This window comes from Bos javanicus, chromosome 11 (assembly GCF_032452875.1).
Source record: "Bos javanicus breed banteng chromosome 11, ARS-OSU_banteng_1.0, whole genome shotgun sequence".
NCBI lineage: Eukaryota > Metazoa > Chordata > Mammalia > Artiodactyla > Bovidae > Bos > Bos javanicus.
The window spans coordinates 29,528,924-29,547,960 of record NC_083878.1 but is presented as its reverse complement, the minus strand read 5'-3'; the positions used below and the strand labels follow the sequence as shown (position 1 = coordinate 29,547,960).

Below are 19,037 nucleotides of genomic sequence, written 5' to 3'. Positions count from 1 at the left end.
ATGCAATTAGGAATTATTGGGTTGGCCAAAAAGTTTGTTTGGGTTTCTCCGTAAGATGGTATGGGAAAACTGGAATGAAGTGTTTGGCACATCCAATATACTATCTCTTTTTATGATGACTGACGATTAAAGGTTGCGCTATAGAGCAAGCTCCTACCTCAGTGCTTTGCCAAAATGAAGTCCTCCCTAAATGCTGGTTAGCATCCTTTCTCTTCCTCTCTGTCTAGGGCACCTACCAGCACAGGGGGCTGGAACTCTGTGAAGCCTCAGGCCCGGCTGACCACCCCAGGGCTCCACAGTGCTTTGTTTTCTTCCCATACTTAGTGACTTGTTTCAGGGTCTGTGTCCCCAAGCTGCCACCTAGGGCAGAGGCATCTGTGTCTCCTTTGTGCTTAACATGGTGCTTGGCACACAGTAGGTGCTGAATAATGCCTGTTGGAAACAAGCATTGGTCTGGAGGGTGTTGGGAAGGAAAGTCAGTATCTGTGCCCTCCTGGGCTGGGGGAAGCTAGGAGGGGAGAAGGAGGGTAGTGCCTCCCTCCTGGGGCCTATCGGTCATCTGGTCATGAAATCAGAATCTGCATCCCAAGCACCACAGCCACATCCAATTTTCCATCAATGAAATATTCAGTGGCTCCACAGCCATGGTCTGCTGCTCTGTATCCGGAAGGGAGGGGCTCCCACCTGCTCAATGCCTGTCTCCACTCCTCTGCACACACCGGCCCTCAATCTCCAGACCAGCGCCTTTGTTATCTACCTCTGTGCCTTGCTAATGCTCTGCATTCCCAGCATTCCCCCCATGCCCCAAATCAGGACTGCCCTTCTGCTTCCTTGACTATCCAACTCCAACTCAGCCTTCCCTGAGGCCCACCATCTCCACGAAATGTTCATTAGAAGTGATCTTTCCCTTCCCTGGACCCCAAACCTATATTTCACCACTCTAGCCAAGTGGAGTTACTTCTTAACTGGACCCATCCTAGTTCATATGAGATATGAATGTTGGCTCAAAACAATGGTTTACTGCTGCTGTGGCTTTCCCCCCTGGAGTTTGGCATTGGGACTGGAGTGCTTAGAAGAAAGTAGGAATGGGAATTTCAATGAAAACAACAGGGGTTTTCAGGGACCTCTGCTGGACTTGGAACCCTAAAGCTTCCCCACTTTAATCAAGGACAGTTCTCCAGCCTTGCCCCTACTCTAGACAAGTACTCTACACAAGCAGGGCAGGGGGACCCTTGGGGTCAAACTTGTAGCCACAGTGATCTCCAGCCACAATGTGCTGCCTCTGAGCACACAGCGGCTGCTGTTCAACATGGTGAGTTTGGGCATGTTGTGAGATTGCCAAGTGACAGCAATGCGCTGAAGGCTGAACATGACAGAAGAAAGGGACCCAGTGTGGGGCCCCTTGGCCAACTCTGTCCAATCAGAACAGTCCGGCCTGGCTGAACGCATCTTGAAATTAGGTGTGAATTAGGTGTGAAATTAGGTGTGAATCACTATTCATATGATTTTGACCCTATAGTTTCTACATGGCAATGCCAGTGAGCCCATTGCCCAAGGATGGAGTGTGGAGAATGGGTATACATTGTGGATTTGGAGTTGGGGGCTGGGACTTGAGTCTAGACTCTGCCTTTTGCTCAGCTGAGTGACCACAGGGCAGACTTTGACCTTCCTGAGCATCACTGTGGACATGCATATTGATGTTTAGCTCTATCCACACAACACTTTCTTTCTTTTTTTTTTTTTTGAGCATTCTTTATGTGCTAAGCCCTGCATCAAACATTTTATTTTTAGTACCGTCATTGTCTTCACGACAACTCTGGGAGGAAGATATTATTACTATCCCCATCTTAGAGTTGAGCAAACAGACAATTAAGAGAGTGGTTAAGTAACTTTCCATAAAAGCCATTAATTAAAGGGCAGGTCTGGGATGCTACATCAGGGTTCCTGAGCACTGTGAAATTTTGCATCTCTGTAAGTGGGAATAAAAATCTCTCCATCAATGGTGTCTGAAGAGGAAATAGGATAATCTATATCAAAGAATCTTGTAAAATGTAAAGCATTATTTTCTGTAGGAGAAGACTTGGTTCTTGCTCTCAAGCATTTTATAATCTGACTCAGCTGATCCATAAGATCCGCACAGTGTTTGCTCAGATGAAACCAGGCTGTCAAGTTGTCCAGCGCACACCTTTAAGTGACCCAACTTCTCATCACTAATGGGACAAACAGACATGGTGTGCGTGCCTCCTGACACCTTGGCACGCATGGGAAGGTGTGCCACACCTCTGTAGTATATCCTTGCCCCAAAACATTTAGCCTGGACCAAATTAGAAAAACCCAGATTGTGGGACATTTTAAAGACAGTTTGCTTGGATTCTTCAATGATGCCAATGTCATGAAACAACAATAACAACAAACAAAGACAGGGAGACTGCTCTAGGTGAAAGGAAACTAAAGAGACGATAATTAAGCATACTGTGTAAATCTCGATTGAATCCTGGATTTTTTTTAAAGGCATACAGAATATATTGGGTTAATTGAAGAAATGTAAATATGTTCTATAAGCTAATATAGAAGGAAATAATATAAGGAAATAACATAGAAGGAATAAGGAAATAATATAAGGAAATGGCAACCCACTCCAGTGTTCTTGCCTGGAGAATCCCAGGGACGGGGAGCCTGGTGGGCTGTCGTCTCTGTCGTCCGCACAGAGTCGGACACGACTGAAGCGACTTAGCAGCAGTAGCATAAGCTAATATTACTGTATCAATGTTAAATTTCTTAGGTGTGATGATATTGTGCTTATTTGAGGAAATATTGTTAAGAATGTCCTGGTTCTTAGTGCTTGGGATAAGGTGTCAGGAATATTTGTGATTTTTAAATGCTTTTGCAAGAAGAAAGTGTATATATATGTGCATATATATATATATAAACACAATATATGTATATCTCTTGCACTGCAGGCAAGATTCTTTACCATCTGAGCCACCAGGGATGCCCGCATATATATATTCAGTTTGGTAAATCTGGATGAAAGATTTATAGGTTTTCCTGCACTATCCTTTCATCTTTTCCCCAGGTTTGAAAATTTCCCAGTAAAAATTGAGAAGTTGAGCAAATAGGTTTAATAGTGAGGGCTAGTAACTTGCCATAAAACCTATGAATTAAAGGGCACATCTGGGGCCTAAAGCCTATTACAGTGCCAAGTGGAAATAGCTATTTAAAGAAACCTAGAGCCGAACACCTTTATCATATAAAGAATATCTCCATCAAGCTTATTTCTTTGTTGGCTCCACATTTTAACCAATGGCGCAGCTTAGGAAGGGGTCCACATGGCCGCAGGGTCTAAGGCAGCGTCTCCACTCTTCTACAGGGGTAACTCTGCTATTTTGTTGTTCAGCGGGGCTGCTTTTCCTTTGGCCACTATGTAGTCAAATAGTTTCCTGCCCCAGCCTTCAGGTTCCTAGGAGACAAAGCTCAACACCCTCACAGAACCCGGGAATCCTCCATAGCCCCGTGTTTCCATGGTGCTAACAAAGCCCAGCCTTACCCACAGGAGGGACAAAACAGCCGGAAGAGGACCTTCAGCCACCTCTCCTGGGAGCCACTATGAGAGTCATCTAGGATATTTGTTTACAATGCCCCCCACCTGGGACTTCCCTGGTGGTCCAGTGGTTAAGAATCTGTGCTTCTACTGAAGCAGGTACGGGTTTGATCCCTGGTCAGGGAACTAAGATCATGCATTCCAGTGTGGCAAAAAAACCCCGAAAAACAAAAACAAGTCCCATACCTATAGGACCAGGGCCTGGGAACCCTCATTTTAACCAGCACCCCAGGTATTACTGTAGTGCACTGAAGTTGGAGATCCAACAGCCTAGACTGAAACCAAAACCTCTAAAGCTAGCATTCAAGACCTAAAAAAGTTTGGCGGCCCGTACTCCCAAGTATTAGCCTCCCCTCCAGCCAGGCTGAAGGGCTCCCTAACCTGCCCTCTCGTCTGGGCCTTGGTGTACCCTCGGTTCCCTGGAATCCTTCTACTCTCCCCTCAGTCCAGGTGATGCCGATTCAGAGTCAAGGTCTGCCTATTCCCCGGGAGCCTTCCTGATCACCTCAGCCCATGCGTGGCCCGAGGGTTGCTTGCTCCCTATCTCTGATTCATTCAATGTGAAATTGGTCTAATTTCACATTAATACTGAATCTAATACTTTGCAACACTCTCTGCTGTGGTTTTTACTTGCTTTGGTTAATGTCATCGCTCTGCCAACCTGTGAAATTCTCGAGGGCAGGGATGTCATCTTTATGTCTTGCGTCCTCCTCAGTTCATGGGACAAGGTTAAAATCCCAGGTAGCTCCTCAGAACTGGGTTGCTAATAATCCAAGTGAGGGAAATTTGGGAGAAAAATGGTATAAAAGAGCGGCTGTAGGGGAGAGAGAGGAGGGAGACGATGGGCTCTGGCCGCAGTAGCTGTTGCGCAGGGCATGGGACACTTCTGTTGAGTCTGGGATTCCAGGCTCTGTGGATAAGTATTGTTAGGGTGACCATCCCTCCCCTCTCCCATAACTATTTGCATTTGGGGCTGGGTTGCTTTGGGGGTCTCTGCCCCCTTGTAACAATTTGCATCCACAAATTTACATAGACGTTAAGTGACAGAGCTTTCTGAGGAGGCAAGGCCTGGCCACCTTGCCGTATCCCTCCTTTGTTGTTCAGAGTCATCCGTGGTGGATCCTGGCCTGGAAGTGTAGGCAGTGGAGCCAGGCTGCAAACAGTATGGCTTGAGTATCTAGCGCCCCTGAGTATCTAGACGTCTCCCCAGGGCTCACAGTAATAGCAGTCCCCTAGCTCCTAGGTGACCTACAGGGGATTCCTCCGCAGACATCTGGCCAGCTCCGCTAGAAGCAGTTGAGACCAGCGAGGAGGGCTGTGTGGGCAGGGGTGACCTTGGATACTTTCTGGTAAATGTAAATGGGACTTGCCTTGTTGGCCCAGAAAGGGGGAACCTGCCACATTCACGCTGTTCCCAGACCCCCTTACACTGTTCCCTCTGTGTGGACCGCCCTCTCCCCTGGGCCAAGCTTGGTACACTCCCTGGGGAGGCCTGGTTGGACTCGCAATGCAGGAGGCCTGGGGGAGACCTACTTGAAGGCCTCTGAGAGCAGCTCTGTCTCCTGAGTAAAATGGTCACCATGACTATCTCCCAGAGTTGTGCAAGAGGAAAACCAGAGCATATTCAAGCCAAAGAAAGGGATTGAAATTGCTTCTTTACTTCTGTTTCCCCACATTTCGTTAATAAGGCTGGCAACCCCCAAGCCCCTGTTCTGGGAGCACCTCAGCCAGCCGTTCCCCTGCTGACAGTGCTGAGCAGATGTAACCCCAGCAGAGGGACGGCTGTATGCCGTTTGGGATGCTCCTCAGCCTCAAGTCCTGGCTCTGACAAAGGATGTACTCAGTCTCGCGGCCAAGGCACCCAAGGCCTGGCGGCCGATGGAAGCAGAGCTGCAAAGATAGCAGTTGTTGGAGGACGGCAAGGTCAGTGACCCTGTGAAACCGAAGCGCGGTTTGGAGGTTTGGATGGAGAGAGCCAGGAAGCGCTGGTAATGGAGGAAAAGTGAAAAGAGAAAAATCAATGGTGCGGGAAGCTTTCCTCACATCCTTCAAAAGGCTGCAGGGGGAAGTGGGGGAGGGCGAGCGGAGCTGGGAATGTATTAGCTGCCAGATCGCGTTACCAAGGGAGCTGTGGAGCCCAGGTGCCCTGAGGCCTCTTGGGAGATGGCAGATAATTACGGATGGGTCTCTGGTTTGATACAGCTCCGTCTCCAGGATGGGGATGGAATATATGACCCCCTTCAAGGTCCCCTTATCTGTACCAAAGCAGGTTACTGAAGGACAAAGAGAATTCAGGCGGCTGTCATATAATTAGTCCTGTTGTATGCTTCCTTTGGCGTTTAAGAAAATCTCCCATGAAAGTCCTAAGTGCTCAAAACCACAATGAATTTGGGGATTTCACTACCCTTTTCCCCAGCCATCTTTTATTTAAGATAATAAAAACTCCGAGCTCCTGACATCTTGATGACAGAGGCTTGATGGGCAACAAGAACAGGATCTTTAGTTTTCCTTTGATATGTCTGTTTCTCCTTGGTTAAGGGAGGGTGGGGTATGTTGGAATATTAATGTGGAGCATTTAGATGAGGCTCTTAATTTGAAAGAATGTGAGAATTAATGCTTGAGTTTAATCGGAGCCTGAATCATCACAGATAGATTTGTACCCTCTTCTCCTTAATCAATTTCACCCTAATTAATTCCTTCTGTGGCTCAGTCTTGTTACATTAGATAGTCTGCTGATTATTTCCACAATCAAGAGACTGTGTATTCATGCATTTTTAATAAGGGATGACTGCATCCTTTTTCATAAGTGATCCTGCTGGTTGGCAGTTGCAGCAGCTAAAATAATTATAGAGCGGATTACTTACTTTTAAAGCATTGTTTGCTGTCATATTCATCCTAGGTGACAATTTGGAAGAGCTCTGTAGGCTGCTGTAATCGGGCAGAGGAGCTGGATATTTAATGTGGCAATTTTCAATGTCAAATGCTGTTTATTCCTAGGTCAATGCCTTTAAAAAATAATAAACACAGGGGTAATTTGGTCCTGCTGGCTGACAAAACCATTCTAATTCTGTGCTTAGTTTAAAACCTTGACTCTCAGAAGGACCTTCTTCTGAATACTACCAGGCACCTTTCACCTTCAACCATGACTGGTCCAAATATGGTTGCTCATGTCTGGTTATGACTTACGTGAAGGGGTACTCTCGTATCAGACCCTGCAATCTAGAAGGCTTGAAGCAGGGAACACCGTAATTTAAAAGCCTTAGGTGTTTTCTGTTTAGCAAGAGGACAAAGGGAAATCCACATGAGGGAAAAGACTGCTTTTTATTTTGGAAAAAACACTGAACTTTTTGATCATGCGGAGGAAAGCTTGGTGCTTTTCTAGAGTGGACAGGTTGAGACAAGAGGAGAGCAATGGCTGTGCATACTAATGCAGAAAGCTGTCTTCCCAGTGGGCAGGCAGAACCACCACTCAGGGCAGAATTTATTCCAGGGGTCACGTGGTAGAGGAGAGGCTTTCCTCTTCTTTGAGGGAAAACAGAGTGGGGGCCTGAACTCCAGGCAGAGGGGATCTGGCCAAGGGCCCTCCTGCCTGTGAGAACTGAGTTAACCCTGCAGGTTGATGGTGGCCTAAGGCAGTCGGGGCCAGGGGTGGTGGTGGCAAGAGGTGGTGGTGGCAGGTGGGGACATGCAGGGCACCCCAGGTCATGGGTTAGTGGACTCCAGGAGAGTCTATAGACAATCTTCAACTTCATTGTTTTTCTTCTGTAATTTTAACTCTCTTTTGTCAACCTCAAGCCTTCAGCAGTTTTCTTAATTTTACAACCTTAAGAAAAATAAGAGAAGAGCCTGTGACTACATTTGTCACAAAGGTGGGGCAAGAGAATGTGATTTTCCTTTTGATCCCCTCCTTAAAGTCTGTTCAAGAAGGCCTGGTGGTCCCAGAGCCCACAGCAAGGGCCTCAGATTGGCCCTGAGGAAGGTGGAGACTCATAGGATCTAGAGGATGATAGAGGCTCAGGTTGAGGCCTTGCTCAGGTGGCAGGTGCAGAAGTGGGAAGGGACAGACCTCCTCCCCGTATCCTGGAGAAAGAGACCTTCAAAAGGAGAAAGTGCAGCTTGCAAATTACCCGGCACGGGTTGTTGGCTAGCGGCCATCTGGGCTGCCCTTAATATATACTGCAGTTGGCTAGAGTCTCAGAGGTTGTCCTGCCCTCCCTGCTTTCCACACCAGCTGTTCAGGGAAATTGCCAAACTGTAGCAACCTCCAGCTCATTTCCCAGGAACGCCACTGCCAGCTGCTCTGCAGAGCTCAGAGCCAGCAACTAGAGGTGTCACTGAACCTTAGGTCATAAGTTCCACCCCTACTGCAGATGAGGAAACTGACCGATTCTGGGGCCATGACTATCTACAGTGAAATGATCAAAAGAGGTGAGCTGCCCTTGCCCCGGATCTCTCACTTCACTGGTAGGGAACCTGGGCTCGGAGAGGTAACATGACTTGTTCAAGGTTACTCTATTGATCAGGGACAGGTTCGTGGTTTGGGTCCCAGGTCCCCCAACCCCTAATTCAATGCTCTTTCTAGATATCTCATTCCTCATGTGAATTTATTTCTCACTGAGAAAAGCAGGTGGGCTCCTGACATCCAGCCAGCTGGATCTTTATTGACCAGATCACCAAACACTTGTGTTGTCCTTCCAATCTCCAACTCTCCTTCACGAGTCTTAAGGACACCTCCTTTGATCATTTCGCTACAGATAGTACCGGCATTTTTCAGTTCTCTTACCTGTAATATGGAGATAATAACAAAGTTGATCATTAATTGAGTTAATTTCATGTAAAGAACTCAGAACAGTGTGGGGTACATAATAAATGCTCAAAAAGAGGGTGTATGTGAGCTCAACTCACTTCATTATGTATGAAAGGCTGTGCCTGAGGGTGGCTGGAATCCAATGAGAGTCAAATTTGAGTGGGGACAGTGTTCTGAGCCCAGCACTCATCAATCAATCGGTGGTCCTAGAAGCTATTAATAGGAGAGGAACAGCAAGACCCTAATAGCTCCCAGTCATCTGCTCTGGTCAACCAACCCACAGGGAAGCCCAGCCCCCAGGCTGCGGATGCAGGAGGCGAGAGATAGAGCAGTGGCTGATGCACTTAACATTTCCCTATTAAGCCCCCTTGAACTCTAGGCTCACTTACCAGGTTCAGTTCTGTAACTTCTGTCCTGTGTTTCCTAACTGGGGAGGCTTAGTCAGTGTGCAGGACCCTGGAGAGGTAAAGGTTTAGCGTGGAAATGGAAGAGAGCAGAGGACCTCCGTTTCCTCAGAGCAGTGGGAAGCTCCAGGCTACATGCCGGGAAGTCACCTTGTTTATTTTTTCCTGTATTCTCTGTTCCCCTTCCTCTCCTTTCCTTCATTCTCTGCCTTCCTCTGATATTAATTCCCTCACTCCTCTCATCCCAACCGTAGAGCTCACCCTAGAAAATGAGTCAGACTGAAGTGAGGGTGCCAGTTGAGGAGATCTCCTCACGCCCCGGGGTGGGGGTCAAACCTGGTTTGACCCCTTCACCAAGGTGAGTAAATCATTCAGAATTAGTGTGCAAAGTGGACTGGAAAAGAAGGAGATCTGCCAAGGAAGCCTGAAGCCCAGGGCTATTGGCTGAGCTCTAGAGCCCCTGTAGACAGACCAGAAAGCTAGCTAGGTTAGCTTTTAGCCCCAGCTGTGGTGGTGCTGGAGCATCTGTGAGGCAGGTCTCAACTCCAACCTTTGCTCTAAGCTCTCTCAGGCCAGGGTTGCGGGGGCGGGGTGGGGAGGGGCAGGTTGCAGATGCTTTTCAAGGGAGTCCAAAGATCCAGCTTGGCTGTGTGAACTGAGGTGAGCCTTGGCCACTTTGAAGTTCAGTGTCCTCATTTGTAAAATGGGGAAAATACCCACCTCCTGGCTCTGGCAGAGATAAGGTATGCCAGTGTTTTGCGAACTGTGGAGTTCAATACTGAGGGTAGTTATGAATACTTTCAATGATTAAAAGAAATCATCATTATCTTTTTCAGCCCCTCTTGAGGCACTTCATACAGTGCATAGGTGTTCAATAAGTAACTGTGATGTTGTGATTTATAATAAAAAATATAGATTTTGTATTCTTCCTTTTTTGGGCTAAGAACTCCTAAAATCCTTGAAATTTCCTAAGTTATTAGCGTGATAAAGGTGTCTTTTGTTATTCATAACAAGCCTCTTTCAACCACTTTTGAGTTTATGCTAGTGTGGTGACTTTCAGAAAACTGGTAGGTGACCTAAGGATGGGGACTAATTGCCAGGGGAACCAGTCATGATTAGAAGGCTTTCAGCGCCCCCTCCACCTCTAGGGAAGATTAAAGTCAATAATCACTTACTTAATCAATTGTACCTGTATAATGAAGACTCTATGAGACCCCAAAATACAGGATCCAGAAACCTTTCAGGTTGATGAACACGTGAAGATTCAAGAGAATGGCACAGAGGCTCTGTACCCCTTCTCCGTATCTTGCCCTGTGTATCTTTTCCATCTGTCTGTTCCTGAGTTACATCCTTTTATGATAAACCAATGATCTAGTAAGTAAAATGTTTCCCTGAGTTCTGTGAGCATCTCTATCAAATGAATCAAGCCTGAGGATGGGGTTGTGGGAATCCATGATCTACATAGCTGGTCATTCAGAATCACAGTGACAGCCTGGACTTGCAGCTGGTGTCTGAAGAGGGGATGAGGGACAATCTTGTTGGACTGAGCCCTTAACCTTTGGGATCTGATGCTTTGTCCAGGAAAATAGTTTTAGGACATCCTCCTGGTGTCACAGAATTTTTTTTTAATCTTATATGTATATGTGTGTATATATATATATTGAAGCATAGTTAATTTATAAAGTTGTGTTAGTTTCAGGTATATGACACAGTAATTCAGTATTTTTTATGAATTATTCTTTTTTAGATTCTTGTTCCTTATAGGAGTATACTTTTCTATGCTATGCAGTAGGTCCTTATTGGTTCTATTTTATATACAGTAGTGTGTATATGTTAATCCTAAACTCATAATTTATCCTTCTCCCCTCCTCCAGAATTGTTTGATGTGTGAAAAACGCACATATCTGGTGTCAGAAGTATAACGGTGTTGTAGTGGAGTATTGAGAGTGCAAAAGACATGCAGGAGGAATGCATGTTTTATTTTACACTGATGATGTCAGTTTCTTCTATATGAAGCTTGCATTGGTCAGCTTAGACTAAATCATGCTGCATAACAGGCAATCTCAGTCATACGGGGTTATTTCTCACTCATCGTACTTGTTCATTATTCAACTCTGCTCCATGTCCTCTTCATTCTTGGACTTGGGCTATGGAGGCAGGACCTCTATGGGGCATGTTTACCTTCTGGGAGAGGAAAAGAACAGTGAGGAACTCAATGGGTTTCACAGCTTTTGGATATGATGTACATCACTTTTCATTGGGAAATAAAGTCATATTCAGCTCTAACATTGGTGGAGTAGGAAGGATACTCTTCCTATAGGGAAGAGCATCAGGGAAGGGCAGTGTAGGAGTGGCAGCAAATATTCTTAAACAAAAAACAATCTACCTGTGAAGCAGCTTCATATTTTGAATATACTATAGCTTTAAATGGCTTCCCTGATGGCTCAGATGGTAAAGAATCCCAAAGAAAGGCAATGCCAAAGAATGCTCAAACTACCGCACAATTGCACTCATAATTACACGCTGGTAAAGTAATGCTCAAAATTCTCCAAGCCAGGCTTCAGCAATACGTGAACCGTGAACTTTCAAATGTTCAAGCTGTTTTTAGAAAAGGCAGAGGAACCAGAGATCAAATTGCCAACATCTGCTGGATCATGGAAAAAGCAAGAGAGTTCCAGAAAAACATCTATTTCTGCTTTATTGACTATGCCAAAGCCTTTGACTGTGTCAGTTCAGTTCAGTTCAGTTCAGTCGCTCAGTCGTGTCCGACTCTCTGCGACCCCATGAAATGCAGCACACCAGGCCTCTCTGTTCACCCAGACTCACGTCCATCGAGTCAGTGATGCCATCCAGCCATCTTATCCTCTGTCGTCCCCTTCTCCTCTTGCCCCCAATCCCTCCCAGCATCAGAGTCTTTTCCAATGAGTCAACTCTTTGCATGAGGTGGCCAAAGTACTGGACTTTCAGCTTTAGCATCATTCCTTCCAAAGAAATCCCAGGGCTGATCTCCTTCAGAATGGACTGGTTGGATCTCCTTGCAGTCCAAGGGACTCTCAAGAGTCTTCTCCAATGCCACAGTTCAAAAGCATCAATTCTTCGGCGCTCAGCCTTCTTCACAGTCCAACTCTCACATCCATACATGACCATAGGAAAAACCATAGCCTTGACTAGACGGACCTTTGCTGGCAAAGTAATGTCTCTGCTTTTGAATATGCTATCTAGGTTGGTCATAACTTTCCTTCCAAGGAGTAAGCATCTTTTAATTTCATGGCTGCAGTCACCATCTGCAGTGATTTTGGAGCCCCCAAAAATAAAGTCTGACACTGTTTCCACTGTTTCCCCATCTATTTCCCATGAAGTGGTGGGACCGGATGCCATGATCTTCATTTTCTGAATTTTGAGCTTTAAGCCAACTTTTTCACTCTCTATTTACACTTTCATCAAGAGGCTTTTTAGTTCCTCTTCACTTTCTGCCATAAGGGTGGTGTCATCTGCATATCTGAGGTTATTGATATTTCTCCTGGCAATCTTGATTCCAGCTTGTGTTTCTTCCAGTCCAGCATTTCTCATGATGTACTCTGCATATAAGTTAAATAAGCAGGGTGACAACATACAGCCTTGACATACTCCTTTACCTATTTGGAACCAGTCAGTTGTTCCATGTCCAGTTCTAACTGTTACTTCCTGACCTGCATACAGATTTCTCAAGAGGCAGGTCAGGTGGTCTGGTATTCCCATCTCTTTCACAATTTTCCACAGTTTATTGTGATCCACATAGTCAAAGGCTTTGGCATAGTCAATGAAGCAGAATTACATGTTTTTCTGGAACTCTCTTGCTTTTTTCATGATCCAGCGCATGTTGGCAATTTGATCTTTGGTTCCTCTGCCTTTTCCAAAACCAGCTTGAACATCAGGAAATTCACAGTTCACGTATTGCTGAAGCCTGGCTTGGAGAATTTTGAGCATTACTTTACTAGCGTGTGGGATGAGTGCAATTGTGCGGTAGTTTGAGCATTCTTTGGCATTGCCTTTCTTTGGGATCGAAATGAAAACGGACTTTTTCCAGTCCTGTGGCCACTGCTGAGTTTTCCAAATTTGCTGGCATATTGAGTGCAGCACTTTCACAGCATCATCTTTCAGGATTTGAAATAGCTCCACTGGAATTCCTTAAGAACTTACTATTTTCCATGAACAGATTGAGATCCTCAGTGGAATGTTCAACGGAATCCCTATTTTCAAGACTCTCTATCTACTACGGGAGATAAGACAAAGAACAGCCGCCAGTAAAGGCTGGCGAGAGTGGCAGGGTGCACTGCAGAGGCAGTAAATGCTGTGATCAGTAAAGAAGGCTGCATGGAGAAGGCAAGACAATGTGGGAACTGAAGGTTAGGCAAAACGTGGGTAGACAGACAAAAGTCATATGGATTTAATGTATAGCAAAATCTATAATACATAGCTTATTATTACATAAACATTAGTATATGTAAAGCTATGTGTGCAATAGTCGCTCAGTCATGTCCAATTCTGCGACCCATAGACTGTAACCTGCCAGGCTCCTCAGTCCATAGGATTTTCCCAGGCAAGAATACTGGGGTGGGTAGCCATTCCCTTCTCCAGTGATCTTCCCACTCAGGGATTGAACTTGGTTCTCCTGCAATTCAGGTAGTTCAGTTCAGTTCAGTCACTCAGTCATGTCCGACTCTTTGCAACCCCATGAACTATAGCACACCAGGTCTCTCTGTCCATCACCAACTCCCAGAATTTACTCAAACTCACGTCCATTGAGTTGGTGATGCCATCCAACCATCTCATCCTATGTCACCCCCTTCTCCTGCCCTCAATCTTTCCCAGCATCAGGGGCTTTTCAAATGAGTCAGCTCTTCACACCAGGTGGCCAAAGTATTGGAGTTGCAGCTTCAAAATCAGTCCTTCCAGTGAACACCTAGGACTGATCTCCTTTAGGATGGACTGGTTGGATCTCCTTACAGTCCAAGGGACTCTCAAGAGTCTTCTCCAACACCATAGTTCAAAAGCATCAATTCTTCTGTGCTCAGCTTTCTTTATAGTCCAACTCTCACATTCCTACATGACCACTGGAAAAAACATAGCATTGACTAGATGGACCTTTGTTGGCAAAGTAATATCTCTGCTTTTTAATATGCTGTCTGGGTTGATCATAACTTTCCTTCCAAGAAGTAAGTGTCTTTTAATTTCATGGCTGCAATCACCATCTGCAGTGATTTTGGAGCCCAGAAAAATCAAGTCAGCCACTGTTTTCACTGTTTCCCCATCTCTTTGCTATGAAGTGATGGGACCAGATGCCATGATCTTCATTTTCTGAATGTTGAGCTTTAAGCCAACAGTTTCACTCTCCACTTTCACTTTCATCAAGAGGCTTTTGAGTTCTTCTTCACTTTCTGCCATAAGAGTGGTGTCATCTGCATATCTGAGGTTATTGATATTTCTCCCAGCAATCTTGATTCCAGCCTGTGCTTCTTCCAGCCCAGCATTTCTCATGATGTACTCTGCATATAAGTTAAATAAGCAGGGTGACAATATACAGCCTTGACATACTCCTTTACCTATTTGGAACCAGTCTGTTGTTCCATGTCCAGTTCTAACTGTTGCTTCCTGACCTGCATACAGGTTTCTCAAGAGGCAGGTCAGGTGGTCTGGTATTCCCATCTCTTTCACAATTTTCCACAGTTTATTGTGATCCATGAAAAGAAGAGAAGTGAAAAACAAAGGAGAAAAGGAAAGATATAAGCATCTGAATGCAGAGTTCCAAAGAATAACAAGAGATAAGAAAGCCTTCCTCAGCAATCAATGCAAAGAAATAGAGGAAAACAACAGAATGGGAAAGACTAGAGATCTCTTCAAGAAAATTAGAGATACCAAGGGAACATTTCATGTAAAGATGGGCTCAATAAAGGACAGAAATGGTATGGACCTAACAGAAGCAGAAGATATTAAGAAGAGGTGGCAAGAATACACAGAAGAACTGTACAAAAAAGATCTTCATGACCCAGATAATCACGATGATGTGATCACTGACCTAGAGCCAGACATCCTGGAATGTGAAGTCAAGTGAGCCTTAGAAAGCATCACTTCGAACAAAGCTAGTGGAGGTGATGGAATTTCAGTTGAGCTATTTCAAATCCTGAAAGATGATGCTGTGAAAGTGCTGCACTCAATATGCCAGCAAATTTGGAAAACTCAGCAGTGGCCACAGGACTGGAAAAAGTCCGTTTTCATTTCAATCCCAAAGAAAGGCAATGCCAAAGAATGCTCAAACTACTGCACAATTGCACTCATCTCACACGCTAGTAAAGTAATGCTCAAAATTCTCCAAGCCAGGCTTCAGCAATACGTGAACCGTGAACTGTACTGAAGGAGTCAAGTTGAATACTTTAGTATGGAATTTCACTTTTAGGGAGTAGTCTTCTGTGCTAACATGATATGATTCCCATTTTGACATATGGGAAAATTGAGGCTTCAAGAAGTTTAGTGCACAGTCATGATCAGGATGGCCTCCCAGACTCCTGAGACCACCCAGCACTCTTACCACCCACGCTGCCTTTCACTGCTCCATGGTATGCATGACTAAAGCACATTTAATCTTTATGAATCATTTCTGAGACCCATGTTCAGGACGGTCTGTGATCTGTATTGTTGAGGTAAGATAAATTGTATCCACTGGAAGGTCAGCTGCTGAGTATATTGGGTTAAAGGAGCTAAGGAAGTAAATCACTCAGTGAGTGAACTTCGAAAGGCCAAGGTATTAAACTCCAAGTCAACCAGGATTTAATTTATTTGTTACTGAGGCAAATACCATTTTTACTGCATGCTAATAAAAGTCTGAGCTCTGATGCCAAGATTCAAAAGAAATCTTAGTGGTCATTTTACCCTCCATTGGTAAGAAAATGGAGACTGTCAAATTCAGGAAGGCTAGAAGAAAGAGAATAATGGGGAGAATGCAGAGCACTTCTCCCCTCCCTTTGTCTGTCATCTCTCTTTTCAGGACAGATGGAATCACCTCATCTTCCTCATCTGGATCTTGGTGCTCTGGGAACAGAGATCTCTTCCTGTGGCCAGGATCCCCTTTGGATAGCCAGTTACTTTGGGCTAGAAGGTGGAAAACTCAGCATTTCTGCAGATGTCAAGCTCAACAGAGGAGCCCCTCTGCCCCGCTAGAGCCCTTGATTCCTTACCTTTGCTCATCCCAGGCTTCTCTTGCTTGTTTTCTTTAACTAGCAAGGCCACTGTCAACTACACATATGTCCAGTTCACTTAGACAAGGAGTCACTCAGAAAGCTTCTTCTCCTCCTGGAATTCCCTCTTCAGGTCTCAGAGGCAGGCCATAGTCCATGCTTGCTCCAACATCTCATGTAAAGACTACTTGTTTCAGGAAGGATGCCAGGCTTGGATTCATCTGGATGCCCTCATTCCAGGGTGCCTCCCCAGTTCAGGACAGTTACAAAGAGCTATGTACATGGGATCTACTTAACATCAGCATGGCACAGGGAAAGGGCACCAATTGGAGGAGTCAGCGGACTAGAGATCTAATCTTACTCTTACAGGTGCTGGAAGTGTAGCTTTAGGCCAATCACTTGACATTGCTAGGCTCAGTCTTTCTTATCTACCTTACTGACCTCTTCCAGTAGTTTGTGAGATTCAAGAGGGTTGACATGTTCATTCATTGAATAAATTCTTATTGAGCAGGTTATCATCTGCTAGATCCTATGGGTACAGCTGTGGATAAGAGGAGCTCAGTTCTCTCTCTTTTTTTTAATTTATTTTATTTATTATTTATTTTTGGCTGTGCTGGATCTTCAATGCTGCCTGCAGGCTTTCTCTAGTTGTGGGAAGTGAGGGCTACTCTTAGTTGTGGTGAATGGGGGCTATACTTTGTTGCCGTGCATGGGTTTCTCATTGCGGTGGCTTCTCTTGCTGTGGAATAAGAATGGTGACATCGTGTCACAAGAAGAGCATGTAGGATGGGATGTATTCTTGCAGCCATTTATTTTGGTTATTTTTTGTTTTATTTGGTCATACCATGTGGCATGTGGGGTCTTAATTCCCTGGCCAGGGATTGAACCTGTACCCCATGCAATGTAAGCAGAGTATTAACCACTGGACTGCCAGGGAAGTCCCATGACAGCCATTTTTGAAAAGTACAACTTGGTCCTTTATGATAACATGTAAATGCTCGGGTGAGTGCTGGGCAAATGGGAAGTGGTCAGCCAGCATTAACTGTTTGCTGTTAGGTGCTTTGAAGGAAAATCATGTGATTTCTGATGACTCTGAGAAAGTCCAAAACATTATGCAAAGGTGAGGGATTTGTCTTTTTATTCTGTATTTCATGGTACCTTTATTTTCCCTTTAAGGCCATTTTAGCTTCAAGTTTCCCAAGAGCAGAGACCATACCTTCTTAACTTTGCTGTATTATTTCACTCTTTGATTTATTACCAGAAAATATGAGCTCCCTTATTAATTGTATAGATGAGATATAAAGGAGACATAAGATTGGCCTGTGAGAATGAAACTAGAAAATCAACACATGATGGATGCAGTTGTGGGTTTGTTTTATGGATTTAGTTATTATGCTTAGTTGCTCAGTCATATCCAATTCTTTGTGACCCAATGGACTGTAGCCTGCCAGGCTCCTCTGTCCATGGGATTTTCCCAGGCAAGAATACTGGAGTGGGGTGCCATTTCCTTCTCCAGGGGATCTTCCTGACACGGGGATCAAAACCCTGATCTTTTACTTGGCAGGTGTCTCCTGCTTGGCAGGTGGATTTTTTACCACTGAGCTATTTTTAGGTATTTATATATGTATATAAATACATATATATTATATATAAATATATGCATATTGCAAACCACCCCAAACCCAATGGCATAGAAGAATGATCATTTGATTGTTCAGGATTTTAGGCAGGCAGGAATTTGGGCATGGCTTGGCTGGGACACTCATCTTTGCTTTATCTGCTGTCAGCCATGGCATCTTAAGAATCAAGATGGCCTCATTCACATGTCTGGGTGCTGGCTGTCCACTGGGGCGCCTTGGTTCTTTCCTATGTGCCTTCTTATCCTCCAGGGTCTCTTTCTCTCCGTATGACCTCCCCAACAGGTTTGCTCACATTTCTTTCCAGGGAAACTGTTTCCTAGAAGTCAAAAATGGAAGTGAAAAATATGGCATATGACAGCAGTGGGCATCTGGACCCCCACCAGTTACCAGGCACTGTTCTAACAGCTTTATGTGGATTAACTCATTCCATCTTCACAGCAACTCCCTTAAGTAGGGTCTATCAGTAGCTCCATTATGCAGCTGGGCAAACTGAGGCAGAGAGTATAAATATTAATAACTTGCCTGGGGTTGTGCAGATCATTCATGTGCCCAGAGCCATGCCTATGGGTCATTCCTATGCTCTACTGCTATTTTTTAATTTTTATTTTTTAAAATGTATTTATTTTTTAATTGAAGGATAATTGCTTTACAGAATTTTGTTGTTTTCTGTCAAACATCAACAAATGTTTGTTTTTTTAAATTATGAAAGTAATTTAAAAATGCTTCTAACACATTTACAGGAGTCTTGGAAAATATAGAACAAGATTACATATAGTTTCACTATACACTACAATTATTTTTTAAGTAGATAAATTAATTTTTAGTTGGATCTTCAATATCAAACTCTCAAGAATTAATAGAATAAATATACGGAGATGTAGAAGGATATAGTAAATTTGAAAAGCACTGTGAACCGATTCAATATAATTAAGATTTATATAATTTTCACACAACAGTAGGATACAAATTCTATTCAAGTTCCCATAGACTGTAAACTAGGAGACACCAGAACATACTCAGGGACATAAAACAAGGTTCAAAAATTTCATCATCTAAAAGCATTGAAATCATACAGAATCTGTTCTCTTATCACTGTGGAATTATGTTAGAAATCAATATCTAAAGATATTTGAAAATAACCCACATATTTTAAAATGCAGTGTGACACTTACCAATAGAGATCTTCAACTTGGTCATCGAAAGGCTCAATAAAGTTAGACTGAAAAAAACACAAAGGGTGTTGGCAAAGAAAGCATTTAAATGAGAAATTAGTATCAAAATGAGAAATTAATATTAAAGATACTTTAAACAAAATTTCATGTACTTGGAAATTAAATGTCCACTTTTAGATAATGAGTGTATCTAAGAAGACAT

At 44.2% G+C, this 19,037-nt stretch overlaps 1 long non-coding RNA gene across 1 annotated transcript in view; it reads left to right on the top strand.

The window, feature by feature from the left end:
- Window positions 1-3,508: 3,508 nt before the first annotated feature.
- The window catches only part of LOC133256988 (uncharacterized), a 39,133-nt gene continuing 23,604 nt past the window's right edge, over window positions 3,509-19,037 (top strand). Inside the window, exon 1 of the long non-coding RNA XR_009739364.1 lies at window positions 3,509-3,700. This is a non-coding gene — a long non-coding RNA (uncharacterized LOC133256988). The remainder of the gene's footprint in view (window positions 3,701-19,037) is intronic.